This window comes from Polistes dominula, unplaced genomic scaffold (assembly GCF_049000335.1).
Source record: "Polistes dominula isolate Pdom_NZ unplaced genomic scaffold, Pdom_raw_medaka contig_20, whole genome shotgun sequence".
Taxonomy (NCBI): Eukaryota; Metazoa; Arthropoda; class Insecta; order Hymenoptera; family Vespidae; genus Polistes; species Polistes dominula.
In genome coordinates, this window is record NW_028301147.1 from 5,697,198 (window position 1) to 5,721,656 (window position 24,459).

The 24,459-nt window shown below is 32.5% G+C and overlaps 1 protein-coding gene across 1 annotated transcript in view; it reads right to left on the bottom strand.

Moving 5' to 3' along the window:
* The window catches only part of Gfrl (Glial cell line-derived neurotrophic family receptor-like), a 238,459-nt gene that overhangs the window by 144,246 nt on the left and 69,754 nt on the right, over positions 1–24,459 (bottom strand). The gene's annotated exons all lie outside the window — the stretch shown is intronic.

Sequence of the window (24,459 nt, forward strand, 5' to 3'; positions counted from 1 at the left end):
TATTATTATATGAATAAATATATATTAAATAAAGTTTATTACTAGTGTCAACGTCTTTTGACTTTCGATGCAACGTATAATAAAAAGAAAATTTGAAAAAACTGGTAAAACAGCGACGGGGAAAAATTGAAGGGAAGGAAAAAGGTCAAAAGAGAGAAAAAGAGAAAGAAAGAGTGGGGATAGAGTAAAAAGAAAGAATCGGAGCAAACTATATCGCACGCCCTTACGGATTTTTACGAGCCACTCGCGAAACGGAAGTCGATAAAAGAAGACTCCTGGGTGCTGCAATTAATTACGAAACGTTCGCCACCGGTGCAACCGGCCATAAAGCACACTCTATATTACGGTGCCACTCTCGTAGCTGAAGCTCTGCTCTGGACTGAACTCGCGAGGCTGAACCACCGAGATAAATAAATTTTTGCGATCATCATTCTCGAAACGAAGAATTTTTCTAACCTCGTTCTCTCTTCACTCTCTTTCTCTATCTTTCTCTATCTATCTCATGTTCGCAAATTATTCTAATTATTATTTTATTTTATCTCTCAAATTTTTTTCTTCTTCTCCGAAACCCTTTTCTACCCTTTTCCATTATCGAAAAAATTATACTTAAGGCGCGATTCATCGATCTTCCAAGAAGGCGAAACCGAACTCTCGTTTTTCTCTCTCTCTCTCTCTCCCTCTTTTCTTCCTTTTTATGCAAATGAATATCGAGCTTCCGGAAAAAAAGACAGAGAGAAAGAGAGAATAGATGGAAATAGGGGGAGAGGAAAGGGAAAGAAAGAGAAAGACCGAACGTATGTTCTCTCGTCGCGATAAACTATAATTATCGACACGAAACCAGTTTGCCGTTCGCGTGCCAAAATGCAATCTCGTTTATCTCGAAGAAAGAGCGTGTGTTGAGAGTGTCGAAATTAAATCGTAAACTTGCCGATCGTCCCTAACGAATGAAAAAAAAAGAGATGAAAAATAAAAATAACAGAAAAAGAAAAAAGAAAGAAACACTTGTTATATTTCTTATTCGATTCTTTCTGTGAAACCTCACGAGTTAACATCGCATAACGTCTTCGAATAGTACAACTACTATGATCAGATAATTTGTCGGTCACGTCGATGGCCACATTATAACGTCTGCGTTTCTAACGTAAATCATTCCCGTGGTTTATTGATGCGCAATAAAAAGAAGGAACAGAAAAAGGGTAAGAAAAGTCGTAAAAATGTGGCAAGAAGAAAGTAGCGATAGAAGAAAAAGGCATAAGAATTGCATGGAATAATATTTCCATTTCACTTTATTACCTTTTGACTCTAGCCTTCTTCTTTCATCTCTCTTCTTTTCGTGACAAATTATTCCTCCTTGTTGCACACTACAACTACCTTTTTTTCTAATCCTTTTTTCTCTCTCTTTCCCTATCTCTCTCTCTCTCTCTCCCTTTCTCTCTTCCTTCCTCTCCCTTACTCTTCTTCACCCTTTTTTTCTTTAAATCTTACGTCACGTTTACACACGCCTTTGTAATCGGCTGTTCGTTTCATGCGAAAAACATAAATTTTTCACCCTCGTACCTTGTCATTCGTGCATAAGCTTGATGATAATACGATGAAAATACATTTCACCGGTTGTCTGATTACAAAAAAAAAATGTAAGATTCTATTTGTTGAACATGTTGATGTATTAAATAAGATAAAAATAATTTAAACGACACCCTCCAAATTTGTTCATTAAATTGAAAGAAGAATGTGATCGTAGATACGCACAAACGTTCCATGAAGATTGAATCATTCCCCTTTTATAATATAATATTATCTATGTACAACAAATCAAAACTGATTTTATTTTGTTATCTCAAGTTTCTTGGTTAGTAAAAACATTAAAAATTCATCCGACCGAGCTGTTGTATTCCTTAATCCTTTCGTTGAAAATTTTATACAGTCTTGAAGTTAGAATCTATATATAACCATGAGACAAACAATTTTAACAAAATTAATACTTAATAAAAAAGAAAACGAACTGTATTTTGAAGATAATTTTATTTATTTATTTATTTCAAGGTAAATTGAGAGGGTAGAAGTTTACTCATCCAAATTCCTCAAAAAATTTTATGATCACAATCTTTATATAATATATATATGTACATACATGTATATATCTTTACAGATAGAAAGTAAGTATTTCTTATTACGATAGTCATCATTAAATTACAGTGGCCGGATTAAAGTAATTATGCATGGTCAAGATATTATTTAAGAACATTCATGCACGCATCGAACTTAAAAGAACCGTTGTTCTTTACGCGACACACGATCGACCGCACGAAAACTTTTTCTTTATCGCAGTTTGACGATTCGGTAGATTAAGTGGAAGCGAATGTAGCCCTTGGGAAAGCTCGATGTTGCAGTGCTGTTGCGCAAGCCAAGTCGTGCTATGCGGCATAATAATTATCGTCCTTCGTTCGTGATAACAGAAGTTCACGTGAATAACCTAATTGTGAGAGGGCGACGAGTAAAAAAAAAGAAAATTAAAAAAATTTGAGCTTAATGATTCCTCTCGAGACTTAGCTTACTGTTGATTTCAAAAAATTCAGATTTCTTTTTCTTTTTTTACTCATTTATAATTTTTTCTTGCTGAATTCTATACGATAAAAAATCAGACTTTACTGATATCTTTAAAGAACATAATATGATATACATTTTCTATATTAGATATATCTATAATAAGTAAAAGAAAAACTTATAAAAAAAATATATGTATTACATGGCTGTATATTGATATTACTTTCGAATATATCCGTGAGATTGTTCTGTAAAATCAGATAAGGGTGCGGGCCGAAATGAACGAAACCAATAAAAGAAACTGAATAAAGAGAAAATAGAAAAGCAAAAGAGAGAGAGAGAGAGAGAGAAAGAAAGAAAAGGGTAAGTAGGTAAGATGAAAAACTTTTTCCAGGCCCTCTCTTTCGCTTTTCAGTTCGCAGGAAGGAAAATCCCTTATCGTGTCGGATGGCCTCACCGGGGAAAATCCATTTGAGAATTTTCGTGCGCGGATATATTTAATTATCTCTTGGAAGGGTAGCGAGAGGATGGGAAGGTACTGGAGATAATTCCGGGGGGTGAAACTTTTGCACTCGAACTGTGTTACGACGCGAGAGGCAGAAAGTATAACTCTCCTGTCTTATTAAATATAGATCTCGCTAGCAATTGGAACTTCCGCTTGAACAGTTACTTCCGTTTCTCCCGAGTTTTCTACTTTTCTCGTAACCCCAACTGTTTCATCGTGTTCCCCTGCCCTTTCTCTTTCTCTATTTCTTTCTTTGTTTTTTTTTTTATCTTCTTTTTTTCTTTTTTATTGTTTACTTTTCCCCCTTCTCTTATTCTTCGTCAGTCCATTTCTTGGTTTCCTATTGTCGCTTCTATAATATATAACAAGAAAAATATGTCGTGTATCTTTTAGTAAAGTAAATCTTGTTAAAAAATTAATAATACGTTTTATAGAAGGTAGAATCTTACAGGAGATAAGATTCATGAACTACTGACAAAGCTCTTAATCGTTTTCAACGATCGTTCTCTTAAACCTGGTCATTTTAATTTTCTCGTCACGTACTTTTTCGATGTCTTTAGAGCCGTTAAAGGACTTCTATTTTCTCCTTGAACTTAAGTCGAGTGGACTCAAAGTAGAAGGAAAATTGTTTGCAAAGGGCGGCTACCGAGCGTAGTTATAAAATAGTTAGGATCATACTTTTGAAGAATTTGGAAGAACGATTATACGAATCGTTAATTCTCGATTTGATTCATTCGATTAACTGAGAATATAACGTCAAACAAAACTTCAAGGATCGTAACATTTCAAAATGTATTCCATGGTGGACAGGAAATTAAATTTAATCACCGTGCATCTGATTCGTTCGCGTGTAACGCACACTCGATGATGGTCACTTCGATACTCACGATGATTGAAATGCTTTTCGACGGAGGTGGTCGGTCAAGTGCAAAACACTTTATCGAATTACTTTTCTGTCTGTTGTCATACAATCGATAAAGTTTTATAAATGCAACTATATATGTACATATATCTTAGTTCTTCGTAGTATTTAGTTAGGTAATATACGATACAAGACAATTTTCACATACAAAATTACTTTCGTGTAAGAATATCGTATTATAATTTCACCCATGTTCCATTTCTTTTTGCTTAAACGAGTGTGATTCGATTTTAAAAATAATTTAACTCCGCGAATACTTCTTAACTAGATAGGTACTTATATGTCATTCTTGACATACTTATTTACATATTTTAATTTTTTTTATCAAATAATCACTAACGAAATATAGATATGTACAGATTTTGGTATTTCACATATTTAGGTATTATATTACATATCTGCTATTGCAATTTAATTTAGGTAATGATATAAACTTTTTTGTGATATTACAATAACGTCACTCGTGTAAATTAAAATTTTAACAAAGAATATAAAATTCTTGAAAATTTTCAACAATAATTAGTGTCAAACAGTTAGGAAGGAAGAAAGAAAATACAGAGAAGAGATTGAACAAGGCAACCGATTGGGAGTTCAACGTGAAGCATGAAGGGTTTGAAGGGTGGTGAAAGAGTATGGGAGGATGGACGATCCTACGAATCGATATATGGGACACTGATTTTCAATTATCGGTTTGGTAGGAAATACGTGGGCGAATTTGTTCATCCGTAGCCGGCAAGCAGATCATGAGATGTTATTGTTTTCGGTGCGTGTAACGGTGTCGACAATCGTTCTCCATCGACAGAAATCGCCATGCAAAATGGACTTGCAAGGGATTTGTTGAGTATTTCCTATGGAATTCGCACGCCGATTGTTTCTACCAGATTAAAATGTTCCAACGACTCCATATGTACGAGCAAACGATACCTATGTATTTATTTAGGTACATATTCTATATGTATGCGTATACACGTGTGTCTATATATATGTATATATTTCACAAAGGAAAGAAGGACGATAGAAAGAGGGGATAAAACAGGACAGTGTGCTGGATAAGATCGCAGCGAATGAGAAAATCGCTTTAATTTCGATAAAGGTTGCGTGTAATCGTGTAAAACGGACGTTTTGTACCGATAAATCGAGGTTACGCGTGGTGCTTTAACCCGATTAACAATCTATTATACTCGATAACATCGTTTGACCATATTATCTTACTCGAAGCGAGAATAATTGATTTATGAGAAGTGCATTTGAAATAAAACGATTGTAACAGTGCAAGCGAGAAAAGCTAGTTAGGTTTTTTTTTCTCCTTTCGAAAGAGAAGTAAATGGTATTTAATCAAATGTAATCTTCAGAGTATAGTAACATAATTAAATATTAAATATTACACATGTATCTTATTTTCAATATGTACACGAATAGAGGATAAAATCAATTTATACGTAATTTCAATGTATATTCATAAAAATATATTATCAACCATTTCGTTGGAACGAATATAATTCGGTTTCTCTATACTTTCTCACTGTTAATGTATCTACCATAAATTAACAGTAGCTATATAATTTAATTGGAGAAAAAAATATATATATATATATATATTAGGATTATCCTTAAATAAGTTGTCCTATTTATGAGGCAAGAAAAAAAATTCCAAAATAATGTAAATAAGGACCACTCTAATATATACATATATAACGTTAAATTGTGAAATCCATTAATTTGTGAAATAATTAAACTAACCAGTTTAAGAACGGAAGAAAATAGGACTACATATTTGAACTAGGTCATATACAAATTTATAAAAAAGGAACAGTTAAATTATGTAATGAAAATATTATCCATAAATTAAATCCCATAGAACAGTATAACTAACAAAACATTCGTATTTAAAACATAAAAATATATAATAACGAATAATTACGAGCATTGTTATAGAAAGGTAAGCCAAATTTAAAGACGAATCAAATTTCAATCTCTCAATGTGAATTCATATATGCATAACCTCGTTATATTCTAAGAACTACTAGTTGTAATGTAGAATAAAATTCTTCTTATATTCTTTCCCACAAACATCAAGTTATTTTATTAAAGACTTATGGTTTTAATGATTTAACTGAATTAAACAATCTAACGTTGTAACATATACACGTATGTACATATATATTACTTACCAGCAGTACACACACTCGGGCATATATGCATATCATTTGCATAGCAATAAAACACGCACACGTATACGCGAAATAAATTATATATGTACTTATCTAATATCGTTCTTACATCTTTCAACGTTTGAAGAAGACTGACTGATATGAGTATAAAAACACAACTACGCAGTAGACTCGACAAACACCGAACGTTATACGAAGATCAATATGTTTACAAATTCGACCACGAGATTCTTAAAAAAAAAAACGATAACAGTCAAATGTAAACATCGGTTGAGGCGTGAGTTATACCTATACATATAAAAAAAACATTAAACGACCAAGAAATCGTTATTTCGATAAACATACCCTCTATACTCGCCCCTTCCCTTCTTAGCCATCATCTTTGGCTTCCGACAAGACGTGTTTTGATGTGTTCATGTATTACGTATTATAATACATTTTTATGATTCACTTATCTTCTCATTTACATTAAACACACTGTTTTATATTTTCTTTTTTAACAATACTTTAATTAATAGTAGGAAAACTGGTATTTAGTCATTTCATCTTCAGTTATATATATGTAAAAGTGCGAGTGTATGGTGTACAGGGAAACAATTGATGAAAGATTTGTATGAATACGCAGCGATATGGATATGAGTGTGAGTGCACGCAGCGATATGAATACGAGTGTGTGTGGTAAGAAAGAAAGGCGTGCGATATCGGCTGATGTCATCGTTTGTAAACACCCCGAAATCTCTCGAATATTCCTGAACCGGAAATCAGGAAGAAGTCTTTTGTTTCATCGGTTGGGAATAGTCTGAAGACTTCTAGAATAATTAACGGAAATGATCGGGACCATTGGAGGAGTGAATGCATATATAAGCTCGGTGAAGAAGGCGGTCCTCGGCCCTTCTTGATTCGGTGTGACGAATGAGTGTTATACGAGTGTGGTTACGGTTTCTAACTCTGGTTACTTACTTTTTTTTCCAATTTTTATCTTAAAGTCTTTGTTATATTATAATAAACATTTCTTTTAATTCAATAAAACCTTACATATATATTTCTCTGTCTGTCTGAAACCACCACACATCCCCACAAATAATATTTCAATAATTAATTGTGTTAAATATATTTTTCATCTTATATATGATACTAATTGTACATATTTGCATATATATATATATATATATATATATATATATATATATATATATATTATTCCCTAGCAGTACACACACCCGCGTAAATATGCATATCATTTGCATAGCAATAAAACACGCACATGTATACGCAAAATAAATTGTATACGTATCCGACATCGTTCTATATCCCTCGGTGTTCGAAGAAGACTGACAATTAGTATGATAACTATAACGCAGTACACTAAACAATTTTTTTGTTGATAATAGTTATAATCGCAATCGATGTAAACCAATTAAAATTAGGCAAAAACACGAACTAGAAGTAACAATCGATAACAATCTGCATAGAATTCCTGCTTTAATAAATCTTATTACTTTCGTGTGTAGAATTTAGTCGGCTTCTTCTATTTTGACATATGAGAACAATTAGCTTGTCAGCTGTTAGTATATTTTTAGTAAAAACGTCAGTCGATCGATGAGTTCCTTATTATTAAAATGTGTTTCTTGTTGGAGAGACGTGAATATCGAAACGAAATCGATGAATATTTTTCTTATACAGGTAATCCTCCTATAACACGGTAAATAGGTTCCTTGAAAATGCCGTATTGTGTGGAGCCGTGTTATAGGAGACTGTGTTGTAGGAGGACTACCTGTACTTAAGATCAAATTTCAATTTAAAACCTAATTACTTGTCTCTCGAAAATTCATATATTATCTTATAATTTCCTTGAACAACTAATTTAATTGTATAGTATAAAAATCTTTTTTTTTATATATTTTTTCAAAAACACATGGTCATTAAAAATTAGGTATTTCGTGAATTAATTGAATTATACGATTTAACACCGACATATATAGGTGTATGTATATACACCTATAAAACAATATGTATATGATATGAAAAGAGTAAAAAACAAAGGAGACGATGAAACATTGAATGAATGATTTTAATGAACGCACGAGATCTCATAACGAAAAGAGCTCGACGTTGTATCTCTCGTAGATCGCTGTGGTGAAGCTCGATATTCGAGGAAGTCACGCGAGTTATCGGAAATATTTGCGAGCCCGCCGCGCTTCACGATAAGGGAACATTTTTGAAAGCGTAACGATGTTCCGTGTTATCCTTTCTACATACTTTCTCTCTTTCTACCTATTCCCTTTCCCTCCTAACCAGTATCCCCGCGAATCGGACTTTTCATCTCTTACTCTTTGAAAATGTTAGGATTTATCTTTTGTACAAACTAATGTAATGTTCTTTTCTCAAAGTAATTACGATTCGTGGCAATGGTCGAAATGTTACGACGACGGCACTAATTGCTAGTAACTCACCGAATCAGATCGCCGACTACGAAATTAGTGGCGGCTCGCTAATTGAGGTGGGTCGAGAGTGCGAACACACTACGATCACCGGCTCTTAGCCCGGAGCAAGCAACCATTTCCCATGAAGTAATTATTTAATTTGAGGGAACAAATGGTAAGAATCTTTAAATTCACGATTTTATTGGGATACTATTTCTCTTTTTCACTTATTTTACCCGACACGCGAAACTCGATTCTCCAATCGATAAAATAAAAAGATTTTACAATTTTACAGAACAGATGGAACATTTTTTTGTTGTTTTTCATTCTTTATTTCTAAATCTATCCTATAGGAATATACATAAATAGATATACGCGTATATCTAAATAACGCTAGTATATTCGTATATGTGTACATACCTGTATTTCTATTTAAATTCGTTTAAATAGATTATCGCTCATGGAAATTCGAGATATGTAGACAGCTAACTATAAAAAGGGCTCAGGCATCCTTTCCAACGTAAACTTTGGCAACGTTATCAACAGACAAAAGATTTTCTTCCATCATAGTGTAAAAGGATCCCCGTGGTCGTACAGGAAATTCAAATTTTGGATTATCGCGATGGACACACCCTCTCTTTCTCGCGGTGGTACGACGGTTCGACGTTTGCAAAATGCATGAAAACTGTGCCTTGGGAAATCAAAAAAGCGGAATCGCACTTCTATAGATCAACGGTCGATGTACATTTGGATACATTCGAATGTATATAGGTATCTACCTGCTCACATTTCTACGCATAGGTGGTGTATCTAAGAGTAACGAAGGTACTATGTACCTAAACGAGTCTAAAGGCATATGTATATATATATATATATATATACAAATGTAAAAGAGAGAGCAAGAGAGAGAGAGAGAGAGAGAAAGAAAGGGAATGAATGAGTAAGAGTGAAAGAGAGAGAGAAAGAGGATGAGTGAGTGAGAGTGAGAGAAAGAGAGAGAGAGTCGATTACGACCCCACAAGGCTATAAGAGCTCGAAACTTGCCCTGAAAACAGCGACCTCTCGTTTTAGGTTCCCTTAATCCCCCAAATGTTCTCCTCCAATCTACTCTACATTCTACCCGCCATATACACGAACCCGTTCGTTCTCTTCACTCGTGAATGTGGCTCCTTGCACCAAATAAAGGGTACATTCACGATGTATTTCCTCTCTATCTCACTACGTTCATGTAGTTGCTTATTTCCGGTAATCACCTTGTTTTAATCATCACGATCCCTTTCAAAGATAAAAGAATGTTATACCGCGATCTTACTTTCATCAAGGATTCACAGTTTCTATTTTATTCGTATTATTATCACATACTTAATTATTTCACTTTGCATGGATTAAAAACGTAGATTTTAATTTGTTTTATCGAGATAACGATTATATTAAAATTGTAAGTAATCTTACAAAATGAAATTGATAATTTAATTGTAAATATTTCGTTTTATATTATAATTGATTTATATTGAGAATCTATTTTCCTAATATCAGATCTAAAGAAATCAAATTTTCTTCGTTCGTTAATAAAATTAACTTATCTCTAGTGAATCAAAGCTCCTTAAGAAGACCAATCAAAAAACAGGGATAAGCATCGCACGTAATGGATAGAAAGAGAGAAGAGAACAAGAAACACGCCAAGTAACAAGAACAATAACAACAACAGCAACAACAGCAGCAGTAGCAGTTTCAGTTGCAGTAGCAGTAGAAGTAGCAGTGTTGGTGGCAGCAGTTCAGTGGGGACTTTAATTAGCGGGTATGGATCGATTTGTCGCTAGCACGCCTCGAGGGAAGCCTTGCCTATCGTGCGGACAGCCCTTACTTTTCTTCTAATTTCCCCTTTTCTTATTCGCTTTTTTTTGACTCTCTTTTTTTTTTCTCGCACCACATGAAAACCGCACGGTTATCATGGCCCCACAGATCTCCCGTTATTTTCAATATCGCCGCGTGAAATACTTAACTTAATCTTTTTGACCTACCCCTTTTTTTTCTCCCCTACATTTCTATTTTCTTTCTTTTTCATAGTTAGCCTGTATTTAGATAGAGAGATATACGGAGTTAGTAAATGAAAATTAAATAATAAATATGTCTTAAGATAATATACATTTTATACGAACAAATGAATACGATTATAAAAGATATAATTTCCTTATTTCATAACAATTTTTAAAATATATAACTAAATATAATTTTCTTAATAAAAAAAAAACAAAAATAATAAAATACGTTAACAATTATACCAGAAGTTCCATCCACTTCGATGTAGAGAGAAAAAAAGAGAGAGAGAGAAAGAAAGAACAAGAATATTGCGTTGAAAAAGGTAATTCCAGAAATTGTAGGATCGGATGGCGGAAAAGAAGGATAAGCCGAAAGAATTAAAGGAAGTAAGGGAAAAAGGAAGCATAGAGAACGCAAGGACCGAGAAACGATCGTACGTTTCCCGACGCAATTCCAAGTAGGATGAGAAGAAGCTGCCTTTTTTGGGGACACCCCCATTGGATAATGCATCCGGCGTACAAATAGATGGTGTTAGAAGGAGTGGAAAAAGTATAAGGAAGGGAATGGCACGCCGGATTCCCATATCGCTTTCAAGAAGTCATAGAAAGAGAGAGAGAGAGAAATAAAGAGAGAGTTTCTTATTTTTCTCTTCTTCTATCATTCCCTTTTTCACTCTTTTTTTCCAACTAATCTATCCTTTCTCAACAAATCGAAGAAAAGATACATACATCTTTAAAGGCAAAAAAAGGAAGAAAAGTACTTATCTAAAAGTTAGTTTTGATCTTCCGCAAGGACGTTTTTAAAAGTTTAAAAGCACCAACCTACTCGAACCAATCGTACATATAAAGCCGTCATTCAAAGAAATTTTCCTTTTTTTCTCCTTTTCATCTAACCTTTTATAGTCTACTAGTCTCTTCCACCCCTTTACGGGGTTTACTTTTTTTCTTTCTCTTTTAATAAACCACGAAAGCAATCCTTTATCTTGGTCATTGCACTTTGTCTCTTTAACAGCCTTTATCAGCAATGATTCGTGCATGAGCCGTTATCCATTATCGATTTCGTTTCATTTCGGTTCGTGAAGCCACATCGAAGACCTCTAAAGCAAAAGATTGCCGTGCCGTTGTCGTTGTTCCTGTTGTTACTACCGATCTTACGCCTTCCCTTTCAAAAGAAAAACGACGAATACAACTTCGAATTGGAACGCGAAGCATTTCGTTCTCTACGGTACGAAACGCGTCGCTCTACTACGCGATGAACGGTTATATCCTTTTTCCTTCCCTCCCATTCTCCATTCTAACACCTGCTGCTATTGCTACTGCTACTACTACTGCTATCGTTGCTGCTACTACTATTACTACTACTGCTGCTGTTGCTACATATACTATTTTCCCCTTCTCAAATAACTCGCGAAATTAGGCTAGCGTGAAAACATCAAGAAGGTACATCTACCTACCTATCTACCTACCTACCTACCTACCCACTATGCTCCGACAAATTCGACGATTTCCTTCTCCTTTTCGTAACTCTTCAGAATGGCGGATAAGACATTTCGATTAGGGGAAGACTTTCCAAGCTCTCTTCTTATAAACCTTCTCGTATATTCCTGATAACCTCGTTTTCGACTACAGTTACACGCTAGAATCTTCCATTAGTCGAACATCCCTTATCAGAATATTTTATCATTGAAACGTATTTTTTTCTTGTCTGCGCCATCTATTTTTTTTCTCGGAATAGAATAATTTATTTTATTCATAATTTTTTCATAAACTTTATTCCATATTTATGTTTTTCTTGTGTTACAATTAATATAAGTTGTATTATGAAAGTAATATAGCAGTTATTAAATTATTATGATGAAATAAAAAAACTTGATTATCTTGTATGTTGAAAATTATGCAATGTAATTAAGCATGACAAAAATTACTTCAATTCAGAAAAGAAGAAAATGCATAAGATTTTAAGAAATAATTAAAATATATCAATAACTCTTATTCAAAATTAAAAATACAATGAATTAACATAAAAGAAGTTTCTCACAAATATTCTACAAAATAAAATAAAAAAAGAAATTATAAATATGTGCATTTATCGTAGTTACCAGCACAATTATAAATCAAAAAATATATAAAGTATATTAAAAATGATGTAATCCAATTTATTATTCGCATCAGTATCTTTAAACGTTGAATGATAATATTTTGAAGATACGAATTTGTGCCATTATATACCGACATCGGTTGTCGACATCACGAATTCGCTCATACGGCGTCTATTTGTCTCTCTGAACGTTTCGTTCGCGTCGTCTTCGTAGCCACGGCTAATCCGAGTCGTCATGAGGTAAGAAGAGCCAAGCAGAAACCATTTCGGAGAAGCAGCAAAAGGCAGAACGTGTTCGAGGACTCAAACGAGCGTCGTTCGATCTTCTCGAGTGCAGCTACGCCCTGGCTGTTACTGCGAGCTCTTTTCTCGCGTTCTTTCTTTCTCTACCCATCACCCTTTCTACCTACATACATACACACACACATGCTTTCTCTATTTCTCTTGGTATGTTCCTGTCTATCTATCAGTCTCTCTCTCTCTCTCTCTTTATTTTTTTGTTTTTTTTTCCATCTGCCTTAGGGCAATCGAGTACGTTTTCTCTTTTTTTTCTACTTTTCTCTTTCCCTTTCACTCTGTGTCTCTCTTTTACTATTTCGCTTATTCTCTATCCTATTCTTTTTTAGTATCTCTGGGTGGTTGTGTGCTTGTTCTCTCTTACAAGCGTTCTTTTTTATAGTGCCGAAAGGATAGGAGTGATCGATGCCGGAGGAAATCCATTCGCGTAATGTTCGGGGCCACCCCGGATGAAAGAAGATCGAAGGTACTACAAATCCGTTCTGTCAGCTTGAGCAACGAACCACCAATTTCGTATATCGGACGATGACGTGATATGTCAAAAATACGATTCGTTTTACGATACATTCAAAGATATAAATAAATTAGATGAAGAAACGTGAATAACTTTAAGTTGATCTAAAAAAATCTATCGAAATAAAATATTTTATTTTATTTTAGGATGAATTATATTTATTTCTGTAAATATTATATGCACTATCAATCCAATTTAATTCCTCTATCGTATTTATATTTTAGAAACTTATTCGTGGCTCGTTAATAAGTGACGAACTATGAATGGAATGATTGTGAATAATGTATAAAATTATTTAGGCAGTATATATATATATATATATATATATATATATATAGATTTCCTAATAAATTAGTAGAATATTACGTTGACAAAACGATTAATTATTATTATTATTATTATTGTTATTAATATTATTATTTAGATGTTATTATCGATAAAACGCGCAAAGCATTCTACAAATTTAATTATCTTAAGAGAACGTATTTGTGCAAATAGTAATTTTATCTGTCAACCAGAAAAAGGAAAAAAGATAAAAAAATCCATGAAGAAATTTTAATCTTAAAAGGATAGTTTCGATAAGAATATTGGCGAACATAAGAGTATTCTAAGGTTCCACTTTTCTTTGTCAATTTCTTTTTTTTTTTCTTAAATTATTAAATCCCTTCACTCATAATATCATCGTTCCGCGAATAATTCGAACGAATAACGAAGATTTTAATATGGACTAATGCTCACAGATTGCAATGTAAATGAACAGATATTTTTTTTTAAAACAAGTACATGTTTAATGTCAAAATATTTATTTACAAATAATAAGTTTAGAAAATTTTTATCTCACATGTTGAGTCTTCCGCGAAATATTTATCGATTTATCGAGATAGATATATAAATACGTTTGTATAATCTGTATCTGTCATCTTATTTATTTTCTCGTCAGGGCGTAAGAATATTTTCGAAAGATCTTTTCGTGTAATTTTTTTCCCAGTTAAGCAAATCGATGTTCTCCTTTATTATTGGCATCGATTAAACTTAAGAAACGATTTCGTTTTTCAACACGCTAGCTAGTATTCAATTACAAGTTTCGCAAGAAAGGAAGAAAGAAAGAAAGAAAGAAAAAAAGAAATAGTTTCGTGCTTTACTCTTTCAAATAAGTTTTATAACCCTTCGAAAGGAAACGGTTGAGACGAGTTTCTATGACCGATCGATTCTCAAGCTTTCCTTTCGAAGGAGATAAGACTTTCGAGGAAGCTTTTGAGCTTGCAAGATGTCTAACCGTGCAACGAGACTTAAACGAATTTAAATGATGACTAGGACAATTCGATTCCTCTCGGATAGTCTCCCTTACCTCTTTTACTTTGTCGACTTTGCCTTCGATCTCCTAGGAATTTTACTCGTTCTACATTTGTAAGGCACTTCTGACTGTGTCACTGTGTGTAGTTAGTAACTTTTTTTTTTACAGGGGACATGTTCACCAAAGTTGTTACACATTGTTTGAATTCGTTTGGATACGAATCGATTCTTAAATTTAATTTTTTCCTCTGATAATATACGACCAAGTGAGTGTATGTATATGCACGTAAGCAAATTTTTTTAATAATTCTTTTAAAATTATATCATATAATTTAATTCAAATCACAAATAATCGATAACTATAGATAAATATTTTTACATTTTTTATAATTTTCTTATTTTAATAATAAATAATATGTGATATTATATATTCTAATTTTATTTAGCAGACACTACACATTTATAAAGCATAAAATTATGAAAATCAACAGTAGAATATATTTCGCGATGAAAATGATACGACGGTTATATGCATTAACAAAAGCGACTCATTCATTTGATGTTTTAAAGATATCTTCATAATCGCGAGTACGATCGTCATCTAATGTCAATGTAAAGAGACCAAAATTTGTATGCTTGTGTAAGCAAGCTATAATATTATTAAATTTCTTGTAAAGCGATGTATCTAAAGACTCTAAGTAAATTTCTCTAAATGATTTAACTATCTTTGAAATTTAAAGTCATAAAGGTGCATTAATACTTAGAATTATTTATTTAAATTATATTAACTATATCCTTTTTAATCGCGGATAATAAAATCTGAAGACTTAAAATTCAATTATTCAAAATAACCAAAAACTTACTCTAATTTCTCGGAAAATCTTTTTAAATGATTTCAACTAAAATAATAGTATTATTGTATCTTATCTTTGAATTAAATAAGTTACACGTAAATTTATTTATATATATGTAATTCATTCTTATATTATTCGTAGAATATTAAAATTTGAATAATGAAAATTTAATTATTCTTATTTTTAATCACTCTAATTATTCAGACCCAAAATCTGTCTACATACATATATATCTCCGCATACTTAAAGCTCACATTCTGTCTTACAATTAAATTCAAATTTCTTTTCTCACGAATAAGTCGTGTTTTTACCTTTATCATAGAATTCGACTCTACTAATCTACCTGTCTTCTCTCTGAGAAACCCCTATTCTTGGAGTTGACATTACGGTATCAGTCCGAAGATAAGAGCAGCATAACGTGTATCTTTTTTGGCGGGGTAAAATCTCGAAAGGAAGGCAAAGAAGGATAAAACAGGGAGGATAGGCTAAAGGGAGAAAAGATTTTCAAGGAAAGAGAGAGAAAGAAATATAAGGAGGAAAGAAGAGGAGGAAGGGAAGGAAGATCGAAAGATAGATAAATAGGGAGGTAAAGAAAAAAGGAAAAAATTGGTGCAGAGTGGAAGGAAAGAAAGAAACGAAGAAAAAAAAAGAATAGGAAAAAGCTGAGAAGGAAAACGAACGTCAGGAACGTATCGAGCATGCGGTTAGAGCGAAGAACAGGGGGTGGGGAGGGTGGTTGATATGCGGCAAGATTGATTGGACGAGGGTTACTTTCGCACTTGTCTTACTCACGTCGATCGACGTTTCGCTTAAGCGTCTTCTACGAAAACTCACGATCGTTTGCCGAAGTAGAAGAGAGAGAGAGATGAAAGAAATAAGAAGAGGAAGAAGAGTGTCGAGGACGAAAGACGTGACTAGCCATAGAAACATAGGAAGCTTTTCGAAAAATTGCCGAAGATCTTTCCTTTTCATCCGACAATGTTCGCATTCCTGAAAGCGGATCGATGCCTCGAAGGAATTCAGACATTTTGCCAATGTTATTCGATCTCTCCTCCATGTTCTCTAAACGTCTGATCGGGATTACATTGATCCGTTGTTGTCCTTGTCACGTCACAAATGGATAAATAAAAAAAGTAATCGTTTTGAAATAGTTTCTCTTTAAGGAAAAAGACAATAATAAAATCAATCATGTCTCTTGTATAATAATTAAAGAAAGTCAAATGTGAGAAATGAAACGGAGAGAAGATCCGTTCGATTGAAGCAAATCTGATGTATACTTGAAAAATTAGTTGTAAAAGTTAACGCACGAACTGAAACAGTACACATCGTTAAGCAAGTTTATAAATACGGATTGCTCGTTAGTATGCGACCAAATATTCGTTTAAATAACTGTAGTTTACGTCGGTCGAATAAACAAAATTAAGGTAGCTTAAGATTAGCTAACATATTATTAATATATAATATACGTATCTATAGACATAGGTATTTATATGTATATTTGTATAGGACAATGAATGAAATTACTATGCTTCGTTCCATGTATATTTCTGTTTAACAAATAGTTATCTAGAATTCTATTTATTCTCTAATTCTTTTTGTTATTTTATCTTTCGTATAATGAGGATATCTTTTATTATATTTTTTTATATTTAATTAATTAATTATGTGTAAATGAAACATACAGTAATACATTAACAGAGTTCGCAGCTAGAAGTAATGAAATGTGGGAATAATGAGAAAAATAAAGAGTTAAATAGCTATAATTTCAAAGTTCTTTCTTTTAAAAGATTTATTTTCTCTCTCTCTCTCTCTCTCTCTCTCTCTCTCTTCTTACCTTTTACTCTCTATCTTCATGAAACAAAGTGCAATAATAGAAATTAAAGTCTACGATGATAACGAGAAGTAGCAACAAAATTGTGAACGTAAAAAAAATAATCATCCTCATGCAGGAGTCCCACTCTCTCTTTACCTTTTTTTGTTCTTTCCTCTATTTCTTTCTTCTTTTTTATCATTTTTCGCTCAATGTAATCGCACTTACAGAAGAACTCGAATTTCCACGTTGTATAGCCTAAAGGTTTCACTCCTTCCTCGTAGAATTATTACCCACTTTTGTAGGTTTTATTATTGTCCTTTCCAACGTACTTACCGCTTTTCATAAACGCTCGCGGTAGTCGTTCGCGTAATTACTTTTTGGCCTTATGCCGTACGGTACGTATTAAAATAAAGTAAAGGAAAAGCGTACATTAAACTAAAAGAAATATTAAATGAACTCTGACTCCATGACAAAGCTCGCTTTTCTTCTAGCATTAAGCAACTATTATCAAGTATTATCAACGAACATATTATAACTAAATCTCACGCATACGCGTAACATCAGTTTTTTTATATGTTTTCTCTTTTTTAAATTCTCTTCAAGGAAAAAATGATAAATTTAGATAAGATACTTTTTCTTTTTTTAGTGCATACATTATTTTACATAATTAAAAGACACTAGAAGCAAACAGAATTTTACATCAAATTGAAAAAAATTTTTGCTAAAGATAATAAAGAGGTAGGAGAAAAAGAAAAAAGTCGAGTTTAGGATAATCTCGGATTTTTTCTAGAGTGGACTCGAGCTTTTACCGACAAAGAAAAACGAAAAAAAAAGTAGAAAAAGAAAAGAAGAAAAAGAAGAAGAAGGAGTAGAACTTTAACTCTCTCTATGAATACGTAAGATTCTTCGGTTTATTGTCATAAATGGTAAAAGAAAAACCACTCCGAGAGGTAAGGGGAAAAAAGGGAAAAAAATAGAGATAGAGAAGGAAACAAGATCAAGATAGAAAAAGTAAAGGAAAAAAGGGAGAAAACTCTTTTCCATACCTCGCAAGAGAGCTCGTCGCTTTCAATCGTTGCATCGTGCATACTCTCGTTCCTATCTCTCGTTCGGCGTATTTTTGTGTGTGTATGTGTCAAGAATGATCATATATGTCGTCCACAAACTTATATATATACTATTACATACAATGGTCCATATCTTATGCACACACACACACAAACAAACATATACGTAGATATGTGTTTATATATCTGGTTAAAATAACCACGTGTGTGCGTGTGTACTACTTATATTTGTCCTATGTGTATGCATGTGTCTATGTGTAAAAAGCAACACGAAGAAAATCGTTCTGGACCGTCTGTTGTAAGATTTGAGATGAATCCAAATCTAAGGGAAAATTTTATCGTATATTCAAGACGTGTTTCGAATCGCAAGTAAATCCAAAGACGACGCAAAACGAACAACGGGATATAAGGAAGAGAGCTTCAAATGCGTACTTCGGATCGTCCGGGCAAAGTATCGCTGATGAATTCCAATGATAAAAGAAAAAGATGTTCTGATGGAACACTTACATTTCATTTAATTTTTTTCCATTATATTAGCTCCGGATTTTTTGAAAACGATTCTTGTTGAATAGTTATCATAATATTTAAAAGAAAAACAATTTATCAAAATATTCCAACGTAACGTTTCGAGAAAATTAAACATAGCATAAGATTAAGAGAATAATATGACAAACTCTTATAAAAATAATCTTAATGTTAATACATTATAATAAAATGTTTTACATAATATAAATTCTTTCTTTGCTCTGTGATAAGGATCTTATTGTTAGATTTGTAGGTAGATATAACTATTGCATGTATTTCTAATATTTATGTTAACAGATTTGATACTATATATTCTGTATTTGGAAATCGCGTGCTGATTTGTTCTTTTTTTTTTATCATGATTCCTATCAGGGTCGTAATTTTTTTCCGATATCTTCATATCTATACACATTTGAAAGAGTGTCTATTAGAATTCTGTTCTCGTTACACTCGATGACGATGACGATAATAATTATCGTAAAAATTCTATTACCTTCTCTTACCTTCCCTTACACTATCTCGCGGTCCGTTTTATCGAAATATTTTCAAACGAATTTAGGTCAGTCTATGAAAAGCATAAATTTCGAGAAAGAACGTTAAAATGCGGCAATTACGATTATACTTCTCGAATTCGCCTTAAATTTACAAGATTAACGATTTATATACGAGTACAGAAGATTTTGTCCCATAGGACGAAATATTTTACGAAGAAAATTGTTTAAAAAAAAAAGTAAATAAAAATTATATGCATGCATATGCAAGATAGAACATACGTATGTATATAAATATACATAAACGCAATAAAAAAATTCGCTCACGCGCAAAGAAAGCTCCGTATATTTGAAATCCGCTGAATTGGGAATTTACGAAAAAAAATGTGATGCGTGCTCGACGGGTTGCATCAAAAAATATCGAATTTCATTATAACTTTTTACTTTCTAAAACTTTTTGAAGAAAATTTGCAAATGTTTTAAAAAACCGTAGTTAAATCGTATAACCAAAATGAATGATGTTATGCTTGCGATTAGTCAACACATTCGATGAAATTCGATCTCTATTCATAATTAAAATTATTTATTCAGTAATCACATTCAAATTATTATGAATAGATTTCAACATTTATTCACGTATTACTTACAAAAATAATAATTGTAATTTTATTATTTCATACGTGAGACTAATTTTTTTATCATTTAAAGAAAATTATATTTCCCTAATCATATTTCATCTACAATAAAATTTATATCAATTTGAAAGTTTAATAATTCTAAAATAGGTCTCTGTGTATAAGAATTATGAAGTCTTGCATTACAAGAAAATATCAATTATTTCAAATTTAAAATGGGAACGGTTATAACTATCCGTTACTGTACATACGTATATAGTATACATGTATTATATATACATATTTATTCACATGTAAATTTTTTAAGAGAATCGCGTTGACACTTTTTCTATCGTGTATGCAACTCTATTCGTTCATGAATCTACGACCATGATTTTTTATTCGGGATTCCATCGTTTCAAATTTTGCGTTTGTCGGAGTACCGTGGTAGTAACTTACACGGCTAATATAAACTCAAAGGTAGATTACTCGGAACCATGTAATGTTTTTGCCTGTATAACATTCACGAGCCACTTGAGAGTTAAAAATGTACCTCTGAACTTACTTTCGTCAGAGAGAGAAAGAAAGAGAAAGAGAGAAAGGGAGATGGGGAAAGAAGAAAAGAGAAAGAGTAGACGAAAAATAAATTACCAAAAAATATGTACCAACCGAGTTTATACGAAAGAACATTGCTGGAAAAAATGAGTATTTAAAAATAAAAATTAGAAATTTTATATTTTTTCTAGGTATATGAATAGCGAAATTAATATTTTTATAAGACTTCTATGAAAAACATAGTTGGTTTTCCACGAATAATTACTATGTGTACTATCTTGTTGACTATACTTATTCGAAAAAATTGTATAAAAATAAAAAATCTCTTAAGCGTATTTACAACGATTTTGTAAAAATATTTTCTAATTCAACGTTATACATAATTTTTTAAAAACGACTTCCTAGATAATTAAAATGTCAATACTAAAATAAATATCTTTTCGATATTAATAGAAAAATTCGTTCGAAATTACGAACTAAGCATCTTTACGTACTTCGAGTACTTTTAATATTATAGAATACTCTTACAAAATAGTAAGTTTCTTACAAAACATGTATCTTGAAACAATTATATTTTAACATGATGCACCACTATATTCCGCAGATGTAAACTTATACACTGTGTTATACGAGCCCTTCTTACCGTGGTTATAAAAATACTATCTGAACTTTGTTGTCCTTCTTTATACAAAGTCGTGCTATATAAAAGGCTACTGTAATATGAAACTTATAATAAAGCTATATTATACCAACTACATTTTTACCTAACAAACAGTAACTTTAACATATGAATGGACAATTAATATCGTAGTTAAAAAAAAAGAAACGAATTTATTAAATTCACACATTGGCGTATGATTTCAGAATTACGTGATATCGTAAAAGATTAAAATGTACTATCATATCGAGGTATTACTATATGTAAGCGTATTTCATTTTTAAAACGTCTTCACTATCTATCGTAATGCAAATAAAAAAGAAAAAAATAAGGAAAAAAGAGAAGAGAAAAATAGGAAGTGCTTACGTACATAAAAGTGATGAGACGAACATAATCATCGAGCTCTTTCATCATCGATTACATCGAACAACATAATGGTCGAATACGATCGAGCAAATCGTAACGTATACGAAGCTTCCGTGCCAAGACAAATACGGAAGATAGATTTAATAGAAGTCATTGTGCATATGAAGCCGTGAGTAGTCCGTATTCAAATGCTAACTTTATAATCGTTTCACAACGAGTACCAACCGTCTAAATAATCCGCTGACTTGGCAGGTGTTGCAAATGTGATAACGGATCGATCGACAACTTTGTGTGAAATATTACATCGATGGATGATGGTTTTAGAATAAATATTTCAAGCTCGATAAACCATGATTATAGTATCTACAGTTTGCTAGCATATTTTCTTTTGTAGAGTAACATTTGCTTTTCGATATGATTTAAAATTGTTACTGATACTAACGTACTAGGTACCTATACAAAAATATAGAATAGTTAATTATTAATGTATAAAATCATATTTTATGATAAGACGAATAATAATTATTTGTATTTTTTATTATTATTGTACCCTTTGTAATACTGAAATGCGAAAAATATTGTTATTATCACTACATCTATTAAATAGTTACTTTAACTATATGTTAATATTTTTTATACATATATTATAATTATCGCTGATAAAACTAAAATCATTAAAAAAGATTTTTGTCCTTTATTACAATATAAAATATACCAACTTTGACGGATCTTTTTAACAGTATCCAAGAAAAGTTTACAAAGTAACTGCATGTACATAGATTCCTCCACATGGAGGAATTTCTTAAAAGACTAAGGTGTGCATTTTGAATATACGCTAAGAATATTTGATCGTTTCCGATCGTACAGTAAACAATTTTACGAAAACGATAACCGTTTGTACGTTAGTGACAAGTACTCGTGATATCGCGATAACTGACAGTCCTTTTACCACTTCCCAACAAAATCCTCGTGAAAACAAGAATACAACGCACTTGACAGTAGCTCCCTTGCTCGCGGAATTTCGTAAACGTGTTGGTTGTTTTCCTCGCGTGGACTCGACAGCTTGAGACCGTGGAAAGCAATGGCGTACAACCCTCTAAAAGTTTCTCCTCGCTTTTAGAAAATAAAGATTAAGTTAAAAAAAGAAAAATTCCAATACATTTCCTTTCCTTTTTTTTTAAACGAATTCTAATAAGATATACAAATGTTCAATTATTTGAAACCACATGGACTTGCAGAAAATTACAAAGATTATAAATTTGATAAAATAATATTTAAGAATATAAATTTCATAAATTTTGCATTACAATGCAAAAATTATATAGAACGATGTTTTTCATCTTAATAATTTTTCAAATAAATTCATCAATATTTAATAATAAAATAGCTACGCCTATGGGTTGTAGAAGCGAAGTAGTAGTAGCAATTTCCTGCACGACGTGTGCCATTCTAAAAGAACAACGATCGAGAACATAGTATCTTCACGAAGTGTTGAGAGAAAGAGAGAGAAAGAAAGTAATGTACAAACATAGTCCTCCTTTTTGTCTATGATCGCCACCATCTTTCGTCGAAACATCACTTTACTATCATTCCTAGTATCACCATTGTACTCCTATTCGCAGCGTGTTCCCCGTGTTCGATTGAGAAAACGAAACACGCTTGACTCAAAGAAAAATCGAAATATTAACGTCCCAGACAGTCTCGACGTGAGCAATCGAAACGACACAGGTATTTACAGCCTCAATCAAAATGTTACGTACAAAGGTACTTGACCTCTTCGAAATATATATATATATATTATTTCTGTGAGTAGAATTTCATAAGAGTATCGTCTAGCTATAAAGTGTTGTACAAGTAGTGTTTCCACCTTTTGAATGGCACTTTCAATGGCTTGTACCAACGTGAAATGCATAAATGAAATTCGATGTATTTATTTATCGAGAGCAACAGCGAGATTTAACGCGAATTATATGATTTATGTAAGACGATAAATGAAAGGTATCTATTATATGTTCAATATTCAATACTGATAATCATAGTTAGAAGATGTAACAGTCATTTTTCTAATAAAAAAAATAAATCCATTTCATACTGTCCGAGTCGAAAGCGAGCAAATCATTTAAATTCAATAACGATTTGAAGCAATTGCGATATAAAATACGTAATAGAAGCATACGTAGCTACCAGTCCGATCGAGTACAGCTGCTCATATTACATGCGAAACGCGTACAGATCAATGCACGCATTATGCGTATGCAAATTATCATCTACCGCTATTAGATTAATTAAGCATAATTACTGTCATGTGTTGGCACGCGAAGCATTCTAATGGCCAAACGACAAAGCTTTTCCCTCTAGCGTTCTACTTTCCAATGAATTTTCGACATTCGCATTCCGTTAAATAATCCCGTATGGACTCTATCATTATGGGTTAAAGCTTTTCTCATCCTCTTCGAATTATTGTTGTTATTATGTTGTTTTACATTATAATTTGCAAAGACCTTTAGCCCGATTAAGGAACATCGGACGTATAATAATCGGTCTTGTGTTGTTCACCTAACTCGTTGAACACGTCGTTATTGAGGAAGACGTTCGAGACGTGTGACACGCCACGTGGCTTGTTGCATGCAACGAAACAAGCTCGTACACGTATGCTTCTAAACTTCACATACCGTATATGAGAATTCATGTCACACAATATCGTTCAACG